The sequence below is a fragment of the Echinops telfairi genome, unplaced genomic scaffold (genome assembly GCF_000313985.2).
Source record: "Echinops telfairi isolate 266 unplaced genomic scaffold, ASM31398v2 ScPeMD7_70;HRSCAF=299, whole genome shotgun sequence".
Lineage (NCBI taxonomy): Eukaryota > Metazoa > Chordata > Mammalia > Afrosoricida > Tenrecidae > Echinops > Echinops telfairi.
Genome location: NW_022103968.1, coordinates 41,236,381 through 41,260,693, shown reverse-complemented (window position 1 = coordinate 41,260,693; position 24,313 = coordinate 41,236,381). Strand labels below are relative to the sequence as shown.

The 24,313-nt window shown below is 43.1% G+C and overlaps 1 protein-coding gene across 2 annotated transcripts in view; it reads right to left on the bottom strand.

The window, feature by feature from the left end:
* The window catches only part of SGMS1 (sphingomyelin synthase 1), a 164,119-nt gene that overhangs the window by 110,357 nt on the left and 29,449 nt on the right, over window positions 1–24,313 (bottom strand). Inside the window, exons 1-2 of one of the 2 annotated variants that reach the window (XM_045291591.1) lie at window positions 18,017–18,040; window positions 15,591–15,666 (exon numbers count right to left, since the gene is read on the bottom strand). The gene's annotated coding sequence lies outside the window, so the exon portion shown is untranslated. Of the gene's footprint in view, window positions 1–15,590; window positions 15,667–18,016; window positions 18,041–24,313 lie in introns of those variants that run through there. The other variant, XM_045291590.1, reaches the window with a different exon arrangement.

Below are 24,313 nucleotides of genomic sequence, written 5' to 3'. Positions count from 1 at the left end.
GGGCGGGGCCCTGCGAGCAGAGCCTCCGAGCCCGACGGGCGAGCCTGCGAGCGAGGAGCCAGCGGGTGTGGCCCGGCCGCCGTGGTTTTTTTCGGAATGCAGGGTGTGGCCCTCCACCGCAGCCAAAAAGAAATGAGTCAGCTTGTTCGATCCCGACCCATACGCCTGCTAACTGCCGGGCAAGGCGCAACTGTCCTTTCTTGATTTTTATCATCGGGCTTGGAAGCCTGGTCCGACTCCCACCACCGATCACCACACACACCTTGTCTTTTTTTATAAAGTTTTTTACAACTGCAGCTCAACTTCTGTAAAATGATAGGTTGCCTTTTAAAAACTCTTACGAAACAAGGAGTAATCCTGTTAGGAAAATAGACACTTGATCAGTGGATTATGCTCTTCTTGACTCCTTTGTAAAACAGCTTATTAAGGCAGGGACCCTGGGTGGGATCTGGCATAGGGAGGTTTGCATCCGACCTCCCCCACTGCAGACCCGAGGAAAGCTAATGACTGCAAGGCGGGAGAAAATCAGGCACACCTGCTAGAGTTTGCTAAACAGCAACACGCAACGCAGTGTAGTTAATAGCACAATGGTTGGCATAGACTGGGCATGAATATGGCAGATGCCTGTCATTGGCCTTAAACCAGAATCTCCAAAATTGTAGTCAAAGAGTCCCCCTCCCCCTTTTTAATTTGGTCCTTTTCTATGCTAAAATATCCAAAGGATTTTAAAGTTGTTCTTTGACAATTACCTACTGGTGGTGGTGGTGGTGGTGGTGGTTAGGCACCAGTGGGCTCTGCGTCAGCGACCCTGGGTACAACAGGAGCTACTGCCCAGGCCTGTGCCAGGCTCACAATTGCCTCATACAATCCCCGTATTGAAGTGGTGAAAAAACTTAAGCTTTGGTTCATGCATTCCTGGATTTGATTCTTATACCATAGTACTTTTATTAATACCCCCCCAAAGGCTCATTGGAATGATTTCACTTACACTATAATTAAATAAACTTAAAAAAAATTACTTCATTCTATCTGAGTTACTGTGCCCTAAACATTATTTTGCAATAAAATATTAAAAAGAAACTTTAAAAATTGGAAGTTGGCATATTACAGTTAAACACTTGGTGGGTCCAACCACCCAGGGCCTAATGAGTTGCTTATTAGCAGGGATGATTGCTACACAAGAATAAGAAAGGGGGATGGGGGGCGGGGGTGTGTATTAGTCTAGGTACTTTGGAGAAACAAATCCACGGCGACTCACATATAAGAGAGAGTTTTATGTAAAGAAAATGTCCATCAAGAAAACATCCCAACCCAGTGCTGCCCGAGTCCACAAGTCCAACATTAACCCATGTGTCCAACACCAATCCACAAAGTCCTCCACCATCTCACAAAACAGACACAATGATGCCGACTGCAGGAGGAAAGCCGAGTCCATGAACGTGTAAGCATCTCAGCACTGGCAGGGGTCTCCACACGGCTGCTCCAGCACCCAGGGCTGCATCGGGATAGATCCATGCGGCTTCTCCTTGTAGGAAATCCATCTTGCAAACTGAAGCAGGGAACTGCTAAGGCAGCTGCACCCGATGCAACCATCACAAAACAAGAGACCCGAGAACTAGAAAGGCCGAGGCTCACCACCCATTTATCCCTCCGCCTTTCAACCAGCACCACATGTGATTATTGGCCAGGCTGGCACAATTAACTAACTCAGGGTGTTACAAATGAAATCTTGGCTTTGGAGAAGATCTCCCCAGTTTAACTTCCTCATATTTGTTTAAACCTGTTTCATAGCCAACATCTCCAAAATAGTCATTAGCCAAAGATAAGATCTCAAGTCAAATAAAGGGACTTTTGTAAGATGCTAGTTTTCCTCTACAGCAGCACAGAGGATTGAGACAAGCATCATACAGGAGTCCACAGAGGCCCCGCCTCACTCCCAGCTCTGTCCATACAAGACGGACCAGCTGTGTGTCCCTGAGGAAACGGCTTCATCTCTCTTGAATAGTTCAACTTGAGAGAGCACATTATGATCAAATACATCAGAAGCGAGATGGGCCTATCATCCAACATTTATCCCCTCCCCAACATTTTATTGGCATATAATTCACATATGCAATTCAATACTTCAATCACATCAAGAGGAATTGTATCATCACTACCACAATCAGTTTTAGAACCAACATTTATTCTTTGCATGAAGCACCCAAGGTATGAAGTGGGGCCTATCTCCTAGGTGATAAAGATGGTAAGATCTCCGTTGACGCTCATAAAGTTCATCTTAGGCTCCTAGACATGTTAAGCTAAATCCTGGAATCATCTGGGCTCCCTCCTGTTTTCTTGCTGATTCTTCATCCACAGGTGTCATGGAGTTGTCCCAGAGCCACTCTGCTTCGGGCACTCATCCTCTCCTGCGCTCCAAGGCTGAGCATCTCTTAACCGCAGTTCCCACTGCCCAAGTCCACTCTGTGCCACCCAACAAGGGCTTCATTCCAGTGCAACCACCTGCTGTGACTTTACCTTCACACCCCAGAAGGCCTGACTTAAAATCGACAATTTAACCTCATTTACAAGAATCACCTGAGGATCTTGTCAGCTACAGATTCTGATTTCAGAACATCTGGGATGGAAAAGCAAATTTTCAATAGCTGTGAGTTGACCCAGAATGAACCACTTTAACATCCTCCTCCCCACACATAATCACCATCACATGATCAATGTCCAAAGTCCCATGTGCCTTCGTGTTGTAACCCTTTCCTTTCTCAATCACACAACAGTTAACGAGAGGTGTGTGAAAATAGAAAACAAGTTGCTTTTAGCCAACTTGCAAAAACATTCATGTAAATTAACGTATGTTTTTAAGTGTACTGATTTTCTGTTACAAAACTACTACAATCAATTATCCTGGGCAAAAGATGGGGCTTTCTACTCTCTTACAGAGTTACAGTCGCAGAAGCTCCCGGGGGCAGTGCTAGCTGGATCACAGGGTCCCTACGAGTCGGCATCAACGATGGCAGTGAATTTGGTTTTCTTTTTTGGTGATCAGGAACCTATTACCCACTGCTATTGAGTCGACTCTGACTCACAGCCAGCCTATGGGCAGAGTGGACCTGCCCATGGCGTTTCCAAAGCTATGATCGTCATGGAAGCAGACTGCCACGTGGTTCTCACGGACAGGTTGGGAGGTTAGAGCTGCCAACCTTCTCAGTTAGTGAGCCCAGGGCTTTATCCCAAGATGCTAGCAAGAGCTAATTTCATATGCACGGTCTTGAAACAGTTGAACAATGAAGTGGATCTCCTCACACGGAGAAATATAATTGTGTGTTTCCAGCTGAACATAGATAGACCGGGGTATAAGAGACAAGGTGGGAAGGGTAGCATACAGAGGAGAGAAACGATCTAGTTTGTTTCTATTGTCTAGGATCCAGTCAAGCTTAAAATACGCAGAGCAGGGGCTCCATTCTGGAAGAAGGGAGGCTTTTTATAAATATGTCCAACTGCAATCATCACAACAGCATATTTCCAATAATCCTATGTGTCAGAAACAAGGGCTCCATTACCCAGGTGGTCAGAACATTGTAACTGTAGGGGAAAAAAGGAGAACTATTTCTCCATGGCTTCCAATGCTGAAAATAAAACGCAGGGTACAAAGCGTCTCCTGGGGCAGTTAAAAGAGGTGGGGGGGAGGAACGGGGTGCACAGGCCGCCGGTTGTGCGGTGTCCAGAATCATGGGTCCACCTCGCCAACCTCCCCCACCGGCTTCAAAATGTATCTGCCAAATCGTCAAATAGATCCATCCATTGTTGAAAGCAGGCACATTCTTACCTCCCCGCCATCTTCCCTCACCCTTTTTGTACTATTTATCCCTGCCATACCCAATCAAGCACATCTTTTCCCTGGAATTCTCCCTCCATCACCAACCCAAACGCTGGGAATTTCTGTGCTTCTCTGGTGTCCACAGGCCTTATCATCGTACCTCCATTGCACAAGGACCTGAATGCGCCTTCGCGTCTCAGTCTCTTCTTCCTGCTTTTTCAGGTCTCTGACCATTCTCCTTCATGCGATAACCAAAGTCCATTTGAGGCTGGGCCGCCTTCTGAGAGGCCTTGTATCCACTCCCACCCCCCACCCGCCACCCCAGGCCTAGCGGGCTCTGAATAATAGTCATTGTGGTTGATAGGAGGATGCTTAAATTATATAGCAGCCACAGAGGGAAAGGAAAACTTTCCCTGTGACTGCTGTGACATCCAGAATAAACAAATATCAGAGCTGCTCAAACCAGTTGGCAAGCAAAACCCAAGCGGTAGATGCTTTTCTTTGCTCCTTATGCCATGTGCCAACAACACAAACAACACAACAACACAAACTGCCACTGCGAAAGCAAGTCCAGTCCTTACGGAGGGAAGTGGAATGTCCCAAGTGTCATCACGTAAAATCTCAGTCCCCTTTCACTAACCCACGGAGGGGAAGGGAACAGGGGCACTCAGTCAACCCATCTTCCCTTCCCAGGACGGAGCACACACACATACACCTGACAGTTTTGCCTACGGATCAGTCCCTCCTGAAACAGGAGCGTTTCTCTCAATGGACATGACGCAGTCATCAAGAAAACCTCCCTGCTCACCTGCAAGGGATCCTGACTATGAATGGCGGCGAAGGCCAATTCTTCAGATCAGGACGTTCCTATGGTTTAAAGTCAAAGTTTATGTACGACAGCAAGGCTCTGTGAAGAATCCTTAGGGGACACCCTCTTTCCTCACCCCGACACACACCCAATCCACACACAGTCCGTCGTGCCCTTTAATTAGTGTTATTATATTACGGCTTTCATGAGAGAAGGAAAGAAGAACCCCGTTGTTCTCAAAATGCCAGGTCATGAATCAGCTAGCCGACTATGCAATTAAATATTTTATTGTAATTGCCTATGACAAAGGCAATGGCTCTCTAAACAAATATTCCCAGTATTTAAATGACCAAAAGAATTAGTGAGTGTCCCTCAGCTTGTAAGAAATGAAGATGGAACCCTAAACAGAACAGGCAAAACCAAGTGGGAGGATACTGATGACGGTCATCGCCCGGCCACAGGGCGGCCATAGCAACGGCTGGTGTTAGGACCCACTGGAAAGAGCCTCCGCTGGGACAAAGCTGCCCTCTCTCATCTCTGCTTCTTTGGGTTTGTCTTGTTCTCCCTTCCTGAAGCTGGCATTCTTCCGCCAACTCCCAGCTGCGTCAGAAATAGAGACTATTCCCCTTCCTACACCTGTGCTACAGCACATTCTCTAGAAGGACCCACAATGAAGGTCCAGACCGAGCCCGCGTCTCCGCTAGCGGCCACACTAGAAGCACTAGTTGCATTAGCAAGGAGAGAAGTTCCCCCGGAAATAGGTAGGTTTGCTTCCAAATGGGAAAAGTGGGGCTCATTTGTCTGTCCCCAAAGCAAACCTACCTATCAACAAATTTCATTTTATGGTAAATATGAAAGCTTAAAGCAGTCCTCAACCTGAAAACACATTTCATTCTAAAAGTTCACTTCTTGGATCCACAGTCCCTGAACTTTTTATGTAGTGCTTGATATACTGTATCACCAGAGACAAGTGCTACAAATAGAGTGGTCAGCTTCTCTGGTCAGTCCTTAAATCTTCATTTAACTCAGTGGTTTATCTGAAATATAATATCACTATTATGCCTATAATATTAATGGAATATTGTGTAAAATATTAGCAATGTTATTATAAACCACTGTAAATATTTCTATACTCAAACCCCATTTTAGCATTGTTCCTATGGGAAAATGTATTAGAAATTCCACTGAGAAAAAGCCAAGCTCAACATCCAATAATGAGAGTACCTTACATGTGGCGTAGTGGTCACATGTTGGGCTACTAACCAACATTTGAAACCACCAGTTGCTTAAAGGGAGAAGGATGAAGTTTTGTACTCGCATGAAGAATTACAGTCTTGGAAACTCACAGGGGCAGTTCTAACCTGTGCTTTTGGGTCCCCATAGTCAGAACCAACTTGATGGCCGTGGGTTTGTTTTTTTTTTAATTAACCTTACATTTAATCTGTACATACCATAGCAAAGATGATCTTAACCACTCCACTAAACTCAAGGAAACTAGTAGTAAAGTGTCTGTATCCAAGGTCAAACAGCAAGCTTTGAAACCATGTATGTTTGAAGCCAAAGGTGAGACTCTCATACTCCTAACAGCCAGACACAGGCATGGTTGGTCTTATAAGGGAAAGGAACGAATATATTTAAATCATGAAACATATTATTAAAGTCAACACCACTTAACCTAAGAAATAAGCCATTACCAATAGACCATTGCAGCTTCTCCTGTCTGACGGAGGCTGATAATCATTTCTAAATGGGCATCTTGAACAAATAAAGTTTAGAAGCCTTGATCTAAGACAGGGGTCATCAAACTTTTCAGACAGAAGAGCCAATCCTGTCCTTCACAGAAATTTAAGAATCATTTGAGAGCCATATATGTTATTTTACTTAAAAAATTGAAATCATCGTCTGAGTAATAGTTTTATTTTCATTTTCAGTTTTACTCCAGAGCCACACATACATACCGAAAGAGCACTATACGACTTGAGAGCGGCAGTCTGGGGACCCCAGTGACTTCATCAGTAAAATAGCCCTGTACCTTTTGGAATCAAACTTGAGAGGTGGTCCAAAGTAATGAGAATTTTTTAAGCTGAATTCAACCATAAAAAAGCAACAGCTGAATTGTACACCGTCTTAATACAAACTATCAGGTTAGCAGACTTTTATGACCGTTTGGTTTCACTCCAAGTCCAAAGTCACAGGACTGTGAAAGTTGCATTCCTTGACAGGTGTCAGGTCCTTAGACATGTGGCCTGAAATGATAGGAGGTCAACTCAAGATTATCACAAATTAAACTGAGGGATTCCTAAATCCGACTAGGGGAAAGGGCCTGGCGAGCTACTTCAGAAGAGCAGCCAGTGAAAGCCCTCTGGACAGGGCGGCAATATGATCTGCAAATGATGAGAGAACAGGGTTTTATTCCATTTGTTTGGGGTCCCCAAGAGGCAGGAGACACCCGAAAACAGGAAACAACGTTCTTTTGTCTTCTTCTTCATGAATATGGGATTTATTTATTTCCATTTTCTTGGCACCTAATCCACATACCACACAATTCAATCTTTCAATCATAACAAGAAGAAGTGTATAATCATTACCACAATCAGTTTTAGAACGGTCCTCCCTCCCATGGTTAAATTGCCTTTAAAATTAGTTGTGTAAATACTATCAGTTCTAGTGCTTCCCCCCACACACTTCATTGCTTACTCCCCAAAATCCCCTCATCCTCCCAATCCTGCCCCCCCCCATGCCTACATCCCTTCCCCTACCCCTCCCAGTCCCTTCCACCCGCCCTCCCCTACATCCCCTCTAAATTCTGTGTCAGTTATTATTACTATGCATCCATTCCTCTGTGCTTCACAAACTGGGAAAACCAAGAGAAACAATAAAAAACAAAATTGAAATTGGATAAAATAATAATAATATAAAGATAAAAATACAAATAATGAGTAAGAAAGAAAAGACCTCAATATATATTTTTTAAGCCAGGGAAGAAATTTCTGCTGTGGAACATGAGATAAATGCGCCTACAACAGATTCAGGTTGGGTCAACAGGGAAATCAGCTGACCAGGCATCAAGTTCGATTTTGCATAATCAAGATTACAATGAGTTCTGTCTGACAGTAAGCCAGTTGGAGACCCTTACCAGTGGCTTAATCTAACTAGCTACTCTGCAGGTGGGAGTGGGGCTCTCCCCTTCCTCCACAGCCTTGTACTATTCGCTGTTCACAATTTTAGCCCTGATACTTTCCCGTTGGTCATTTCTATTTTTGTTATTGTCATCATTGATTCCTGGAAAAAATTCTTAAATTGAGATAATCTGGTTCTCCCATGCCAGAACCGTAAACAATTGTAGATACTAAAAGAAAAAACAAAAGGCACATCCCAACTAACAATAAAGAATGAACTTGTTTCATTCATAAGACTCTCTTCATGATAGAAGAGGGAAGCAGAGCCGATTAAAATGATGAAATCTGGAAGAAAAGAAAAAACGAAGAAGGGGGAACCAATGACTTCAGGGGAAATCAAAGAGAACAATAGTTTACCAAGGGCTTAATTTTATTGTAATTGTGTGTGAAGCGATTTATGTTCCAGAAAAATTTTAAGATACTTGATCTGTGACGTTAAGAATCTTACAATATACATAAAAAGAAAAAATGCACACATGCACAATAATTAGTCAAAAAATCAAGATAAGACCTTCCAAATTGTGAATAACCAAAACACCAGATGCACAGCCGTGAAGTCGATGCCGACTCACAGCGACCCTGCAGGGCAGGGTAGAACTGCTCCTGAGAGTTTCCGAGACGGTCACTCTGTAAGGAGTGGAAAAGCCCTATCTTCCCCCGAGGAGTAGCTGGTGGTTGCGAACTGTTCACCTTGTCGATCGCTGCAAGGTGGTCTAAATGCAGCACAAAGCCATGACCCTTAAAAACATCTCAGAGAGAGCGTATGGCAAAGTGGGTACAGTTTAGTGAACATTGGTCACTGACTGCCAATGTAGCACCCAACACTATCTCCTTGTTTTATAGCTACTTAGATAAGCAGCTTCCAATGAACTACTTAGATTCATGAAGGCCCAGATTAGAAACTCCAAGAGTCCAGGCCTTGACACACATCATATTCAATAAATGTTTGACAAGGGAAGTACTGGGTCACCTTGATCAGCTCAAAAGACCTATGTTTTTTTAAAAAAAAAAAAATCCCATGGCTCATTTTTATTGATAAGCCCTGACAAGGACAGATGTTTTTCAACTAAGGAAAAAGGCAGCGCTATAACAGTTCAGTTGCTCCTCAAATTAAAAGGGGTGCCTTCCACACAGGGGGCGTGTTTGTAGGTTAAACCTGAAAGGGGGAGAGGGTGGTGACAAGGGGGCATGTACGTAGGGGGCTACATTATGTGACAGTGACACATAGGGTCAAAAGTGTTGAGGCCGTCAAGAGAGATGTATTTTGCCTCCTGATTAATCCCTTGAGGGTGAACTGTGGCTGGACTCAATATCCTCTTTACTGTGGGGCCAAGGCAGAAGAGCATCCTTAACCAGGACAAGCTGGTCTTGAAGCAAACAGGAGAGAGAGAGCAGCATCAGGCTGTGGATCCAAACTCAACTTTATTGGTCAAAATAAATCAAGTCAACTGCCAGCAGGGTGGGAAAGCATAATCCTCTCATAGGGAGAAGAGCCGGGCAACATGGAGCTAACTTTAGACTTTGCCTAAGAAGGTACATTTAAAATTCTCAGAGCAATGGGTGGCTGACACATGTGGCATATTTTAAATGAGACAATATAGTTGTTACTCTGACACCTAACACAAAACTCCAAACCAAACTAACTGACTGAGTCGATGCCGACTCCTAGCGAGCCTAAAGGACAGAGCAGAATTGCTCCTGTGAGTTTCCAAAACTGTAAACTTTTTTAAAAAATCATTTTATTCGGGGCTCAAACAACTCTTATCACAATCCACACATACATCAATTGTATAAAACACATTTGTACATTCATTGCCCTCATCACTCTCAAAACATTTGCTCTCCACATAAGTCCCTGGCATCAGCTCCTTATCTTTCCTTCTCCCTCGTTGCTCCCCCCTCCCTCATGAACTCCTGATAATTTATAAATTATTATTTTGTCATATCAGACACTGTCCAACGTCTCCCTTCACCCACTTTTCTGTTGTCTGTCCCCCAGGGAGGAGGTTATATGGAGATCCCTGTAATTGGTTCTCCCTTTGTAACCCACCCTCCCAGTATCGCCACTCTCTCCACTGGTCCTGAAGGGATCCTCTGTCCCAGGTTCCCTGTGTTTCCAGTTCCGATCTGTACCAGTATACAGCCTCTGGTCTAGCCAGACCCAAACTGTACATTTTTAAGGAAGCAGAAAGCCTCATCTTTCTCCCTCAGAGTAGCTGGTGGTTTCAAACTGCTGACCTTGTGGTTAGCAGCCCAAATCCTAACCCATGACGTCGCCAAAGATCCCCGTCCCTGACAGATCTTTCCTAAATGATCTTTAAATGTTTTAATTATGAGGAGAATCCTCAGTATCTACCAGGTATTATTATCATCTCTGGTGTCAACTCCCATGTCTGGTGTATAGTAGGTCTTCAATAAATTAGTGTTTTATGGGTGAGTGGGGGGATGTTTTAATTATAAGTAATTTGTTGAAACTCCTTACATGTAGAAAATGCATATGTTGTTATATAATGACCCTTTCCCCAACTTTCCAAGACCATGAGTTATTCTTCTTTAGGTCTTAGTTTTCTGGGGTTTTTCCCCCTATCCACACAAGTACTCTCAATCACATACATATTTTCTCTCCTCACCTATATTTCTTCACTCCCTAATGGGTCATTTCTTAAAACTCAAGCGTTTGAAAAGGGTTCACTCTGTTCTGTGTTAGCTGGTCATGTGTGGATGCCAACTCTACAGCAACTAACAACAGTCTGTCACTTGGAAATAGCACTGTGAACAGTTTTTATTTCTTTCCCAAATAAGGTAAATTACGAACAACTGAAGCTACTCAAAGTTACTCACTTGAAGGGCGGTGCAGATGGCAAGCCTAGTGCAAACAGAACGGCATCTTCTGCCTCCAGCCCAAGTGAGTGCTACTCGCCTTCGTGCGCTGCATCCTGGTGAACCTACAGCTCTACTCTTCTCTCCCCACTTCTGCTCCTTTGCGCAAACTCTTTCTTCTAGCTAGGGTGTTCCCTAAGCACTGGCCTCTAACTGTTCAAATATCTTGAACAAATAACTGCACAACACGATGGATGCACAAACATGCGCATCTGTGTGCTTTACAAGAATGAAAGGTGGAAGCAACCAACCTGAAAGCATACAGACTATAATACGATAGAACACCATGGACAATGTTAATAGTGGTTATCGCCCAGTACTACTGCGGCATTTTCTATTCTTAATAATTTTTACATTTCTATAATTCTTTCCAATCAGTGCTAACTTTTATAATTAAAATTTTAAGAGTAATTGGCCATTAAACAATAACTTAAATGGTACCTGCTCTTTCACCACCAGTGAGCTTCTCTCAATCTACTGTTTCCAAAATATTCTGTGTATCTTTTATAACATATACCACATTTGGTTGGAAATCACAGCTCTGTCCAGAATCAATTATCAACACCTGAAGGGTGTCAGTTTGTCTTGCTCGCAGTGGGCTTCATCTTCACAACTTAGCTCTCCCAAATAACCCACAAACCATCCAGTTTGCTGATCCAAACCTAATGCAAGGCTGTGACTGCTATGGATTTCGAGAGGATACCCCTCAGCAACTCTCTAATCCAAAATTTATTGGTGCAGGGAATGTTCTGGAAAACCATCAAGGTGCACTCTGGGAGAAATATTACAGAACGTTTTATCTATGATGAAGTTCCCCTGTATAATTGTTACTTCCATGTTTGCTTTCAAAGTTACCAAAGGCATCCCTTACTCAATTTAAGCCATGTGTCAATGTTTCTTAATCCAGACTCAAGTCTCTCAGACTTCTACCCATGCACTTCCTCTTTAAATGAAAAATAATCATTTTTGAAATAATCCAAAGCTATTCTTGGCTCAGTAGGGACTACAAATACCTTTTTTCCCCCAGAGAAAACAAGGAAAATAAATGCTTCAAAATTACATAAACCTGATTCAGCTAGGAGAGAATTAACACAGACTAGTGTTTTGAAATAGCCAGGCTTTTTTTTTTTTAATGTTCAATAAAGAATGTGTTTTGAGAACTAGGTGGGTGAGACTTTAAAATAAAAACCACCACAATCTCAGCTGCTACTTAGCAATTTGGGGCTTCAATTGTTCCATTGTAAAGGGCAAGCTAGGAAACTGAAGAAGAAACTGTTTCTGGAAGAACACTGAGGTATCTGACCCAGGTTCTTTTCTTTCCTCCGTTTTACTCCCTAAAACTTCATTCAAGCCAGTCTGAACTTTCAACTGCCCTGTCTTCTTGCTGTTGTTTTAACCTCTCTGGAGGCAATTCATTTTTCATTGAAAGTTCACTGTAAAAATAAAACTGAATGCAGAGCTAAGTAGAAGGGCCCCTGGCTGTCTGTCCTGTCCATGAGACTACATGAAGGGGGTTAGGATAGAGCGAGCCCAGGAAGGAAGAGAAGTATGAAAGGGAAATGTGTTAGGGTTCTCTAGAGAGATAAAACCAAATTGCTAATAATTTAATATATTTATTTGTAAAGATAATTAGATATAGAACAAGAAATGAACTGTTGAATCATATACAGATAAATATATAATACAAGAAATAAACAGTTAAATTATAAAGCACTACAAATGGCTCAATACAACTCACTCCCGTGAGAGAGAGTTGTGAGAGACTAGCAGTCCTTCTAGTCTAGTCTGCTGCCAGATCTTCCTCTGTTTATAGAGAGCTAGGCTATGTCAGCACAGCAGCCAATCACAAGGCAGGTCACCAACTGCCAGCCAGGTCACCAACTGCCAGTCCCCAGCTCCAGAGACGTCTTAAAGGGACCTCAACTTACAGCGACATAGTCCACAGGCTAGGCATCCCACAGGTAGTGTAGCCTTTAAATTGAGGCACAGGACAAGCAAGGCAGCCGCACACTGGTCCAATGATCAAAGAGCAAGAGACAAGAAAGGCAAGACTCACCAAGCCATTTATCTCTCTGCCCTTCAGTTAATCCCACTTGTGTTTATCGGCCAGGCTGGCACAATAAACTATCTCAATCCACCCCTTGACAATCTGGCACCTGTACACAATTCTTTAGCCATATATACATATATAATTTACGGACATTGATGAAATCACACTTATACTTATCATCAATCATCTCTTATACATATAAATGAAAACACAGTCCAATTATATCTGATATATCATACCTGAATGAAGGAAAGATATGCAATAAACACATAAAAAGAAAATACATTGACAATTACAAACCTCGCTTTTGCAATTGATCACGTGGTCGTAATTGATAGGTAGAACTACCTTCTACTACTACCCATTCTGTATTACCTTTGCCCTCAGCAAGCACCTCAGCTGGCTGTTGTTTTTTACCTGGTGGGGTGATCCAGACCTTCATTCCTGAGGGGCTTGGGTCATTATAAGTCCTGTCAGTATTGGGTTGTTGTAATTTACCATTTACTTTAATCACAGGGCATGGTAGCACTAAGAGTAGGCCTATGGGATCTCCTGGATTCCAGACATATTCTTCTTTACCTCCATTATGTAACACCAGTCCAATTTCTCCTTGGTAATCAGGATCACTCACACCACTCAGTACAGTGACACCCTTCCTGACCTATTGATCCAAAGGCATAAGAAGCCCAAAGTGGCCAGGACGCATTTTCAGCTGCCAGTTCAGTAGAATCCGTGCTGTGTTTCCAGGTGGGAGAGTTCCTTCATTCGGGACCAAGACCTCCAGGCCTGAGGAACACAGGGTTGCTGGGACAGGAAGCAAAAATGCTGCAAGTGGACCACTAGGAGTAATAGTGAGTGGTGCCACTGCAGCTTCCACCCCTTGGTTCCTGGACCCATGAATTCTGGCTATTGGAGACACAGCACCATATAGTCTGCACTTAAAGTGCAATTTTGAGGCTCTGAGACCATCCCTTTCCTTAATCATACTGTCCATTGTAAGAAGGACCAGCCAACCAGCTTCCCTATACTTGTCATCCTTACAAAACTCCTGGAAAATATCAAATATACGATCACGCAGAGCCTCTCCTTTAACCAGCACCTCATCTATCGGTGGTGCTACTTTAGGTATTATTTTTGCTATTTCACACCGTGGATAAGGAGGAGTAGCAGACTTATCCATGCTTTGGGATGTTGAAGTAGCATCACTAGTGTTAAGACTAATCAGGCTGGAGAGCCAATTTAAGAAACCCATATTTATGATTTTATTTCTCTAGAAGCACTCCTGGTACCAAAATTTATCTCACTGCCCTTCAGTTAATCCCACTTGTGTTTATCGGCCAGGCTAGCACAATAAACTATCTCAGGAATGAAGAGTCTGACCTACCTCTAAACATACCACTCAAACAGCTAGAGGAGGGCGAGGCGTGCCAAGGTCAGTTACAAGGCTGAGTCAACAACTTCAAAACTCTAATCACACTCCTAATAAAGCCTATTTAGATTCTAAGTTGGTCTCAGCCCTTATCTTCAATTGCAGAACTTATATAAGGGTGAGAACTTGAGTTAACAAACACGGATGGATTGAAAACCAAGCAAGCCTGGCATTTATCAAGCCAACCAAACCTTACCAGTGGGGCTGAGACAGATAATTGAAGAACGTGGCTTACAACATCTGTACAACAGGAACCCTACAATCAGTGGTATCCTGGAGCTGGCCCACACAGGCTCAATAGAGCTGACCCTTCAATTTGCAGAAGTTTTGTAAGCCAGTTGTTAGACACAGCTATGATTAAAAATGTAAAACAAAGGTACAAATGGTCAAACCTTGTGACTTCCTGAATATTCTACTATTATTTGTACACTTGATTTTATCTATAATTATTATACCCATGAGATAGAAAGCTGCATACTTCTTTGCAACTTTGTTTGATGACATTTCAGCTTGAAACCGACATGCAGAAATCCACCCTCCTCCCCAAGCATACCCTTATTGACATTCACCTGCACATCACTACCTTCAGTGGTTTCACACCTCTGCTTCACAGCAGCCTGGCCTATCGTTTGAGTCCAAATAGAGGCCTGTGAATTGCCCATCAAAATTCAAAGGTCGGAAAGTAGGGACATCCAAACAGCACTGATCACTCTGATCCATCCCCCACACAAAGATGAGTCACCTGAGGCTTTGAGGTCATGCATAAATACTAAAAAGCACAAGAGCAAGGGTCAGGCCTAGGGCTGACTCAAAATTGTGCCATCTTCCCACTAAGATACCCCAGGCAGAACTAGCAGTGTTATCATAATGAAACCTAGGCCAACCACAGGTAACTGTCAGAGAGCTAGCAAACATTAACGGCTTCTAAGATGTGAAAACGGCATACACACCGTGGGATATGAAGAAAGTATAGACAAAGAGCCCAAGTGTATTCATATTCACCAGTTTGATCATCTTCGTCTCCAGTAGGTCTACAAAAGATATGTGAATGAGAAATGAGGTCCACGGGGGACCAGCAGGACCAAGGATTTCTGCACTTGAGAAAAGCCCTTGCCATTAAAAAATGAAAAACTGACCATGTGTGCAGATCCCTTTTAATTCTTTAAATATTTTCACTCTCACCCCCAAATTGACGCATCCTCAAAATGATACATCTCACCAAGATTAAAAATTGAAATTAAAATAATTGCATAAACAAAGTTCCTCAAATCGTAAAACCAGTTGTGTGAAGTGTATGTATATCTATTTTCTCTTTTACTTTTAAGTTATTTGAATAAGGTCCTGTCCTTTTACCACAGTTGCTCAGAGAAAATTCACTCAGCAATGAAAAGAATCCAAAGGGCTAACAACAATAACAAAAAATTACTTACTGATTACAAAATTCTTGTCATCTTGGCTTCCTACAAGCTACTGGCTTCTCCCCTTGTTCCAGTACATGTCCATCATCTGCCACAAACAGAAAAAATACTATTAGTTACGTGCTAAGAAAGGCCGTCTATTGGGTTCCAATGATTGTCCTTCCCCCCCCTTCATGCCCCAACACACAGAGAACAAGATAATCATCTCTTCCTTTTTCTCTAAAAACATAGGAGAAGACAATAACATCATACAAGAAGATCTCACAAGAGAAAAAGAACTTAAGAATAGCAGTGTATCTTTACTGTTGAGACATCCTCTCCTCTGTTTTCAGAAGAGATTTTTAGTTTATTGCCTAGGAAGGGCAGTATGAAGAAACCCGTTTTCTCTTTCCTCACTTCTCTCCAAACGTGAATGACTCATGTGCATTGGTAGGACTAGAAAACTCGCAGGGTTTGGTATTAGCCACTGCATTGAACCAGGTAACAAGGGGTTCCCTCTAGTTCCTGCTAACACCTGGAATCAGCTAATTTCCACTCAGTAAGCAGGACCGTAGGAGCCCTAGTGGCCTAGGAGTTACACGTTGGGCTGCTAACCACACAAGGTCAGCAGTTCAAAACCACCTGCACCTATCTCCAAAGGAGAGAGACAAGGCTTTTTACTCTCATAAAGAGTTAGCTTTGGAAACCCGCAGGGGGTGCTCTACCATGGTCTAGACGGTCGACATTTGAGCGTGGGTTTTCTGGAAGAAGGACCAGGGCTGTCTGCTCCTGCAAGACTTAGTTTTCCCTGTTCCATTTCTCTCTCGGTGTTACTGGATGACTAAGTCAGATCTGCTTGAGTCAAATCCAGACTTTAGTTTCCGGAAAGGAGGTATGTGGCATTTCTGAGATCTTCAACCCTGTTTCAAAAGTAATTAAACTGTGATCTATGTGATTCCATTGAATCCACATGCCCTATTTCTCAAATTGTTTAAAACTTATAGAACAGAGAAGATGTGACGAGGTGACTCAAATCTTCATATTTCTCAAAGGGCACCACAGAGACAAAAACCTTGTTTCAAAATCCTATCACTTACCTGCCCTGTTTCCTGGGGTAAATCCATCCATGTTTCATTTCTAAAACCCTGAATTTCATTTCTAAAAGAGGATCAACTTGCCCCCTAGTAAGGGTGTGGCTGTGTTAAATAAGATGAAAGATATCCTCTGCCCAATTAGCACGTCTTCATATAGATAGACCAAGGGTATATGGCACCAGCGAACAGAGTTGAAACCTTGCCCACATGCCAGTTCACCAAATCCTGGATAGCCATATAATTTAATAAATGGAACATGGCCAGCAAAGTGACTCCTCCTTGCAAGAGGAAGCCATTCAAAGCAAGGTTTTACATTTCTTTTTAAATGTTATATTATTTCAGGATCAGCAACCTCAGGGTAGCCGTTTCTGCTTTCTTTCCCTTTGCAGAAGTGCTTTATAATCAAGGCTCTGCACTGGTCACATAAACTAAGGCGCCCCCGTAAAAACACGCTGCTTCTACCAGGCAGAGCGCTCGTTTCCTGTGACGAACACATGGCCGCAAGGAGACACCACTGATAAAAGAGACCTCCCTTCACGTTCATCCCTTGAAACTTAAATGTTAAGTAATTCAGAGAAGAAAGGAATATTAATGCTTCTGCGATTACACTGTCGGGTGAATTATCTGAAGAGACAGAAACCTCAAGTCATCCAAAATAAAGGATGGGGGAGTTGTGTTATGGAGAGAGAGGAGGAAGGAACAATCACATAAATTCAGACAGCTTCCTTGGTAACAAGAAACCAGTTGTCAACAAATAAAAATAGCAAAGAAGGAATACGTAGTAAAAACAACTTCAAAAACCAAACCTTACAGATTAAACCCAACATGGTGCAGCTTGGTAATTTTCTGTTTTAAAATGGTTTTATCTGCCTGGTCACTTGTCAGGGAAGTTTAAAAGCATGGAAAGATGGCGTATGTGATAGACTTAAAATAAACAGGCTTTGACCCCGCCTCTGCTATGTAATTGTAGTGAAGTCTTTGTCAAGTAATTTCCTTCCCAGCCTCAATTTCCAAGTCTGTAAACCAAGGACAACAGTCTCTGCTTTGCAGAGCAACATACATCAGAGAGGCTGCATCTAGAGAGCCCATTATGTAATAGGTTGTCAAAAAGATCATTGCAGTTAGTGTGGTTACTACTACAACTGGGAGTGTCTATTAAATTTCTGGTTACAGTTGCAATTATGGCATGTTAATACATGACATTCATTGTTTCCTATGTAAATATCTTAAAGAGTTTCAATTCGTACTTCAGACAATATACAATTTTTTTAAGTTGATCTGAATAGAGTATAAAGTTAGTCGAACACAAAAAGAAAAATGTTATATGAGGTCATTGTTATTAAAAATAAGAAAAAGGTTTCCTACCAGAAGAAACCATCTTTGATGGTTAAGAGTGGTGAGAGGGGCAACAATAGACTAGACTCTAGTCATCTCTAGTCACGCTAGTCTGTAAAGCCAAGGTTCTCAGTTGCCCAATCGTGGGAATCACCCGAGGACCTGGTGCAGCTGCAGATCTGAGGCTCCTCCCCCTAGAGATTCTGATCCATTAGGTTGTAATGGAGACTGCCCGGTGATTCCAAAGATCAGTCCTCTGGGAACCTACAGGGTAGACGGGCGTTAACATGAGAGAAGAGGAAGTATACGAGAGGGTGACGGGAAAAGGGGGTGGGGGCAGACAAGGCACTGCGGGATTTCATAATCTGTATATGTCATGGAATGGAAAAACGATCTATATAAACCCCACCGAATTCACAATAAAAAGTCTAAGGGCAAAAAGTTTAATGTAAAACCGATTATCTGCTTTACGAATCTCCACAAAATTCACTATAAACATTTTTCAAAGAAAAAAGCCATCTTAGTTGAAAGCCATTGTTGACATGCGTGAGCACAACACTCAAGCTAGATATGTCCTAGGCTCCTCCGCATCAGTACCGAGTTTCTTTTCAGATGACAGAGTCCTGAGAACAAGAAGTGCGTCTCCAGGGCTCACGTCTCCTGGTGCCCCGTGCAACGCCATGCTCTCACTGGGCATCTGTGAATACAGAGCACACGGAGAACGGCAGACACCTTATGCCCTGAGCTAGCTAGCTTCCACATCATATTACAGCTACGTCCAACGTGACAGGAGCATGTTTCTAAAAGAAAAGGATCCACTGTGTGGTACAATGCCAAATTTTAAATAATGTGCTGATTGGCCTAGGAACAGAAACACTGTATGACCCAGCAACCCTGGTACTCCCTCGGCATATACCCTAAAGAAACCAGCAGCAAACCACAAGCAGACATATGCACACTCCTGTTCATGACCGAAATATTCACTATAGCAACAAGACAGAGTTTAAATGCCCCTCAATGGAAGAATGAGTAAGGAAACTTCAATATGTACGCACAATGGAGGACTACACATCACTGGAGGCTCAACAATGAAACCATGAAACATCTCATGACACAGAGGGATCTGAATGAAGTTAGTCAGGCACAAAAGGTCAAATAACGCGAGACCACTGTTACCAAAAAACAAAACAAAGCAAAACACAAAATGGTCTTTGATGGTTACCAGGGCGGGGAAGGAGGAACGTGAAAGCAATAGGCTAGGGCAGTGTTCTCAACCTTCCTCATGCCGTGACCCTTTCATAGAGTTCCTCAGGTTGTGGTGACCCCCCAACCAGAAAATTATTTTTTTTGCTACTTCATAATGTCATATTGCTACTGTGATGAATCGTCATGTAAATATCTGATATGCAGGATGTATTTTCATTGTTACAAATTGAACATAAGTAAAACATAGTGATTAATCACAAAATAATATGTAATTATATATTGTAAAATATTTATTTCCAATTACAAATAAACAAAATTTTGTCTTGAAGCATGGTGTGCCACGGGTAACAGTTTTCACGCTGGGTACTCGGATGTGGGCCTATCTGCCTGTGGGCGGACTTGCCTGGAGGCAGATAGAGGAGCGGTGTCTCGGTTGTTAAGACCATCCGATATATGTGTTTTCCAATGGTCTTAGGCCGCCCCTGTGAAAGGGTTGTTTGACCCCCAAAGGGGTCGGGACGCACAGGTTGAGAACCGCTGGGCTGGAGAGTAGACAGATGGTAACATGGGTGAGGGGAACAGCCTTCAAAGGGGAACAGAAAAAGAACAAAAGGAAAAAGTGAGGAGGCAGGCGTGCAGACGGGGCAAGTGGTTGAACACCAAATGATTATGTGAAACCTAAATTCCCACTTAGTTCACAATGAAGCTTAACAATGTGTATCAGTTGAAGTGAGTGTTGCTATTAAAAGTTAATGCTATTTTTTAATCATATCCAACATGTTACTTAAAAGTGCTCCAGGTTGATCCTCTTTGGTAAGGGCAGATATGGCTTATCAGATATGTGCACAATGAAAATTAAAAACTGAATTTACACAGGGAGAAAAAAAGGAAAGAAAAATATTTTAACAGGTTTAGTTGTTTGTTTGTTTTTTAACAGGTCTTTAAAGAACCAAATTCACCACCAAAGATGGTAATTTGTCACCACTGTGGTGATTCCAAGAATTAGAAGCAACTTCCAATCACAATGAATGGCACATGACCACACCCCTCCACCCCACCCAGGGGGAAGAACCACAGAAACCAAAGGGGAAGGGAGACAGAGGTGAGTGTGAGATATGAAAATAACAACAATCAATAATCTATCAAGGAGCAACGAGGGGTAGGGGAGGGGAAAAAAAGAGAAGCTGATCCCAAGGGGTCAATAGAAAGTAAATGTCTAGAAAAGAATGATGGCAACATATGTACTAATATGTCGGATACAATTGATCTATGCATTGTAACAAGAGTTGTAAGAGCCCCCAATAAAATGATCTTAAAAAAAAAAAGGTAAAAAACAAAAAAAAAACAAAGGTAACTTCAACCAGAGGCTTTAAAGAGTTTTTATAAACCAAGGTGATAAACACTGGAGGTGCTGGAAGTAAAAGATGATGGAGATGAAATTTTATCCAGTGCAAAAGTTGTATCCATTTCTATGATCTGTGCATCTATCTTGGGAGCGAGGTGAGGGAACGGTAGCACTCTCTGATGGCTGGTTAGCGCATTTGACACACTTGGAGAGAACAATCTGAGTACGTAAGTCCTGGGTTCCTAATACTTCATATTCACTTCTCTGCTTCCACAAGGGCCATGTGAAAACCTGACTTTAAAAAAACAAACAAAACTACACTCTTTTGAACGTCCTTGCTACTCTCTAGGGTCAGACCAAGGCTGTTCGCTGAAAGTGTTAGATCGGCAAACATCCCAAACAAGGGTGCTCAAGAGCCGAGGTGCAAGAGAATGGCGCTCACCCAGGGACTGGAAAAGTGGATAAACTCTGGCAACCAGACCTTTTTTGCGTCAAAGAATAGGTTCACTAGGAAGAGTGCGGACCTCCTCTATGAAAAATAGTGTTCGGTGGTCAGTAGGGCCACATGCTTTGTCGTCACATAGACTTCGACTCCGCATGCCTTGTAAGCTACTGGCATGCTTGTTAAAGCTTGCTTACATCATCACTGTATTACTGGTGTCTATAAGTAAATGTAAGGAACCCTGTGGTGTAGTGGGTTATGTGTTGGGCTACTAACTGCAAGGTCAGCAGTTCAAACCCACCAGTCATTCTGAGGAAGAAAGATGAAAGTTTTCTGTTCCCGTAAAGATTTACAGCCTGGGAGACTTAGGTGGGGGATAGTTGGTGGGGGAGGGGGCAAGTTTTACTTTCTTCTATAGAGTGGCTGTGAGTCAAAATCAACTTGAAGGTTGTGTGTGTGTGTGTGTGTGCGTATTTCCTGTTTTTGAGTTTATACGTAAATGTTATTGTGGAGGTTGAATGAGGTAATGTTTGTAAACAGATTAATAAGAGGCTCAGCCACACAACAATAGTTAACACAAGGGTTCGTTAACTATTGTCACTCTTGGAGAATCGGCTCTATCCTCATATTTAGGAAGCAAAACAAGTACCAAAGCAAAGTCAACAACAACAAATAAGTCTCTTTGTATGTTCCAACAGGGCCAGCACGCTTCATGGGGAGACAGGAAATAAGGCTGGGGGTAAGGCTCCACTTAGTCATAAAGGGCAAGTTACCTGTTCACGTATCCGTGCATCTACCTTGGGATCAAGGTGAAGGTGGCAGGCGTCATCTCTGATGCCTTGCTAGCGCCCGTGAAAGAGTCAGAAGTGTGACCAGCTACATGAAAACAGAGCTGGTTACCTTGCTCAAGTTTGACCTGGAGAGTAAACAGCCAGGTTGAAGCAGGCAGTCTGGCCTCTGTCCCTACTCCTCATTCAGCACCCCACACTCCACACTCCACCTGGGCTCCTCAGCAATTAGAAGAAACAATCGCTGAAGACTAACTGAAGCGCAGGCCGCGGGATGAGAAAAGTAATAAGTTACACCCCAAACATCACTGACACGAAGAGGAAAATACGGGAAAAGCGCAGTTAATGGGGCTACAGTGTAAGACCCAGTCTTTGGAAACCGTCCCTAAACTGCAAGCCATTCTAAAGTAGAACCTATCAATGCAGCCAAGCCAGAGCGCCCTAAAGGACAGCACGGGGAAAGGGACTTTGGAAATTCAGCACTTGCTTACAAAGAACACTGACCAAAAGGCACAAGAGACCCCACTTAAGTTCTTTACATAAGCCACGCTGACCCACCTGCTTAGAGAATGTCACACATGCAAAACACCAGCTGTCGATGGAGGCTCTCCACAGCTCACGAGCGGCTCACTGAGACTGCCAGTTGGCTGCTATCTCTTCCTGGCATTTTCATAACAGGAAAGAGGGGGAAACTCGGCCTGGCTTGTTGGATTTTCTGTGGGTCAGAAGACTGAAAGGCAGAGGGCTGGATGAGATGCTCCTGGTTAAGTAGGAGACTGGACAGAGAGGAGGGTAAAGATAAACAGAAGCCATCTTTCTGGCTAGTGGTCAGGTATGATTGACCAAAAAACGTCACGGGTCATCCCCATTTGTTACAGCCACACCTTGTTGTCGTCCCCTCCCTCTGAGTGTGGGCAGGACCTGTGCTTTGCTTCTAACAAACAGAATAGAGCAGAGACGACAGGATGTGTGTGATCACGTTACAGAAAGACTGCCCTGTCCGTGTACTACAATTCTCTCGCACGCTGGCTTTGAAGAAGCAAATGGTCACATTGTGAGCTGTCTGTAGAGCGGGTTTGCCAGGGTAACCTGACCATCAGCAAGAAACCGCGGTCTCGGTCGAGCAGCCAGTAAGAAAACAGATTCTGTAAGTCACCAGGTGGGAGTAGAAGGAAATCCTTTCCCCAGTCTAGCCTCAGATAAGTGAGCAGCCCAGCTGCATAATGTATCCATTTCAGCGGCTTCTTCCTCCTAAGTGGGGAGCTGAGCCTTCTCATGGTCTGTTCTTGGTCTGTAAGCTCTGCAGAAACCTCTCACTTTGAGTGACCCTGCTGGCCTTTGAAATCCCAGTGCCAGAGCCTCCAGCATCACAGCCAGCCAGCACAGTATGACCAACTGACGGACAGGTGAATTCAAGGAGCTAAATGGAACATTTCGAGGGGCAGCTCAAGAAGACAAACCAACAATTATCACAAAATGTCCAAGGACCTAGAATTTAGAAAACCAAAAGGGAAGAGCACATTCAGCATCTCTAAAACTGAAAGGACGCAAGAAAAATTCAAGCCTGGAGCTGCAATTTTGAAAGAATCTATAAGCACAATATTGAATGATGCTGGAGGCCTCCAGAGAAGATGGAAAGAATACACAGAGTCACTGTACAAAAGAACTAGTTGATGTTCCAGCATATGAGTCGGATCCAATGGTGCTGAAGGAAGCAGGTCAAACCGCACTGAACGCGTTAGCCGAAAACAAGGCTCCAGGAATGGATGGAATACCCATTGAAATGTTTCACCACGCGGAAGAAGCTTGTCGATACCAGGGCATTTGGAAGACAGCTACCTGGTCAATTGACTGGAAGAGATCCAGATTTGTACCCATTCCAAAGAAGGGTGACCCAACAGAATCCTCAAACTATAGAATGATTATCATTAACATCGCACACAAGTACATTTTGTTTAACTTCCACCAACAATGGTTACAGCACAAATTGACAGGAAGCTGCCAAAAGTTCAGGCCGATTCAGAAGTGGACAAGGAACAAGGAATGCCGCTGCCAATGTCAGATGGATCCCGGCAGATCCATACCAGAGAATACCAGAAAGATGTTGTCTTGTGTTTCTTAACTATGCAAAGACATTCAACTGTGTGGACCATAATAAACCCTAGATAGCCATGAGAACAATGGGAATTCTAGAACACTTTGTTGTGCTCGTGGTTCAAGAGGCAGTCGTGTGAAGAGAGCAAGGTGTGTGTCAAAGCTGTATCCTCTCACTATACATATTCTACCTCCATGCTGAGCAAGTCATGAGAGAAGCTGGATCATAGGAAGAATACAACATCAGGACTGGAGGAAGACTTATTAACAACCTGTGGTATGCAGGCAATATAACCTTGCTTCCTGAAAATGGGGAGGAATAAAGCACTTGTTGATAAAGATCGAGGAATGTAGCCTTCAGTATGGATTACAACTCAATGTAAGGAAAACTCAAATCCTCTCATCTGGACCAATAGGTGACATCATGCTAAAGAGAAGAGCTTGAAGTTGTC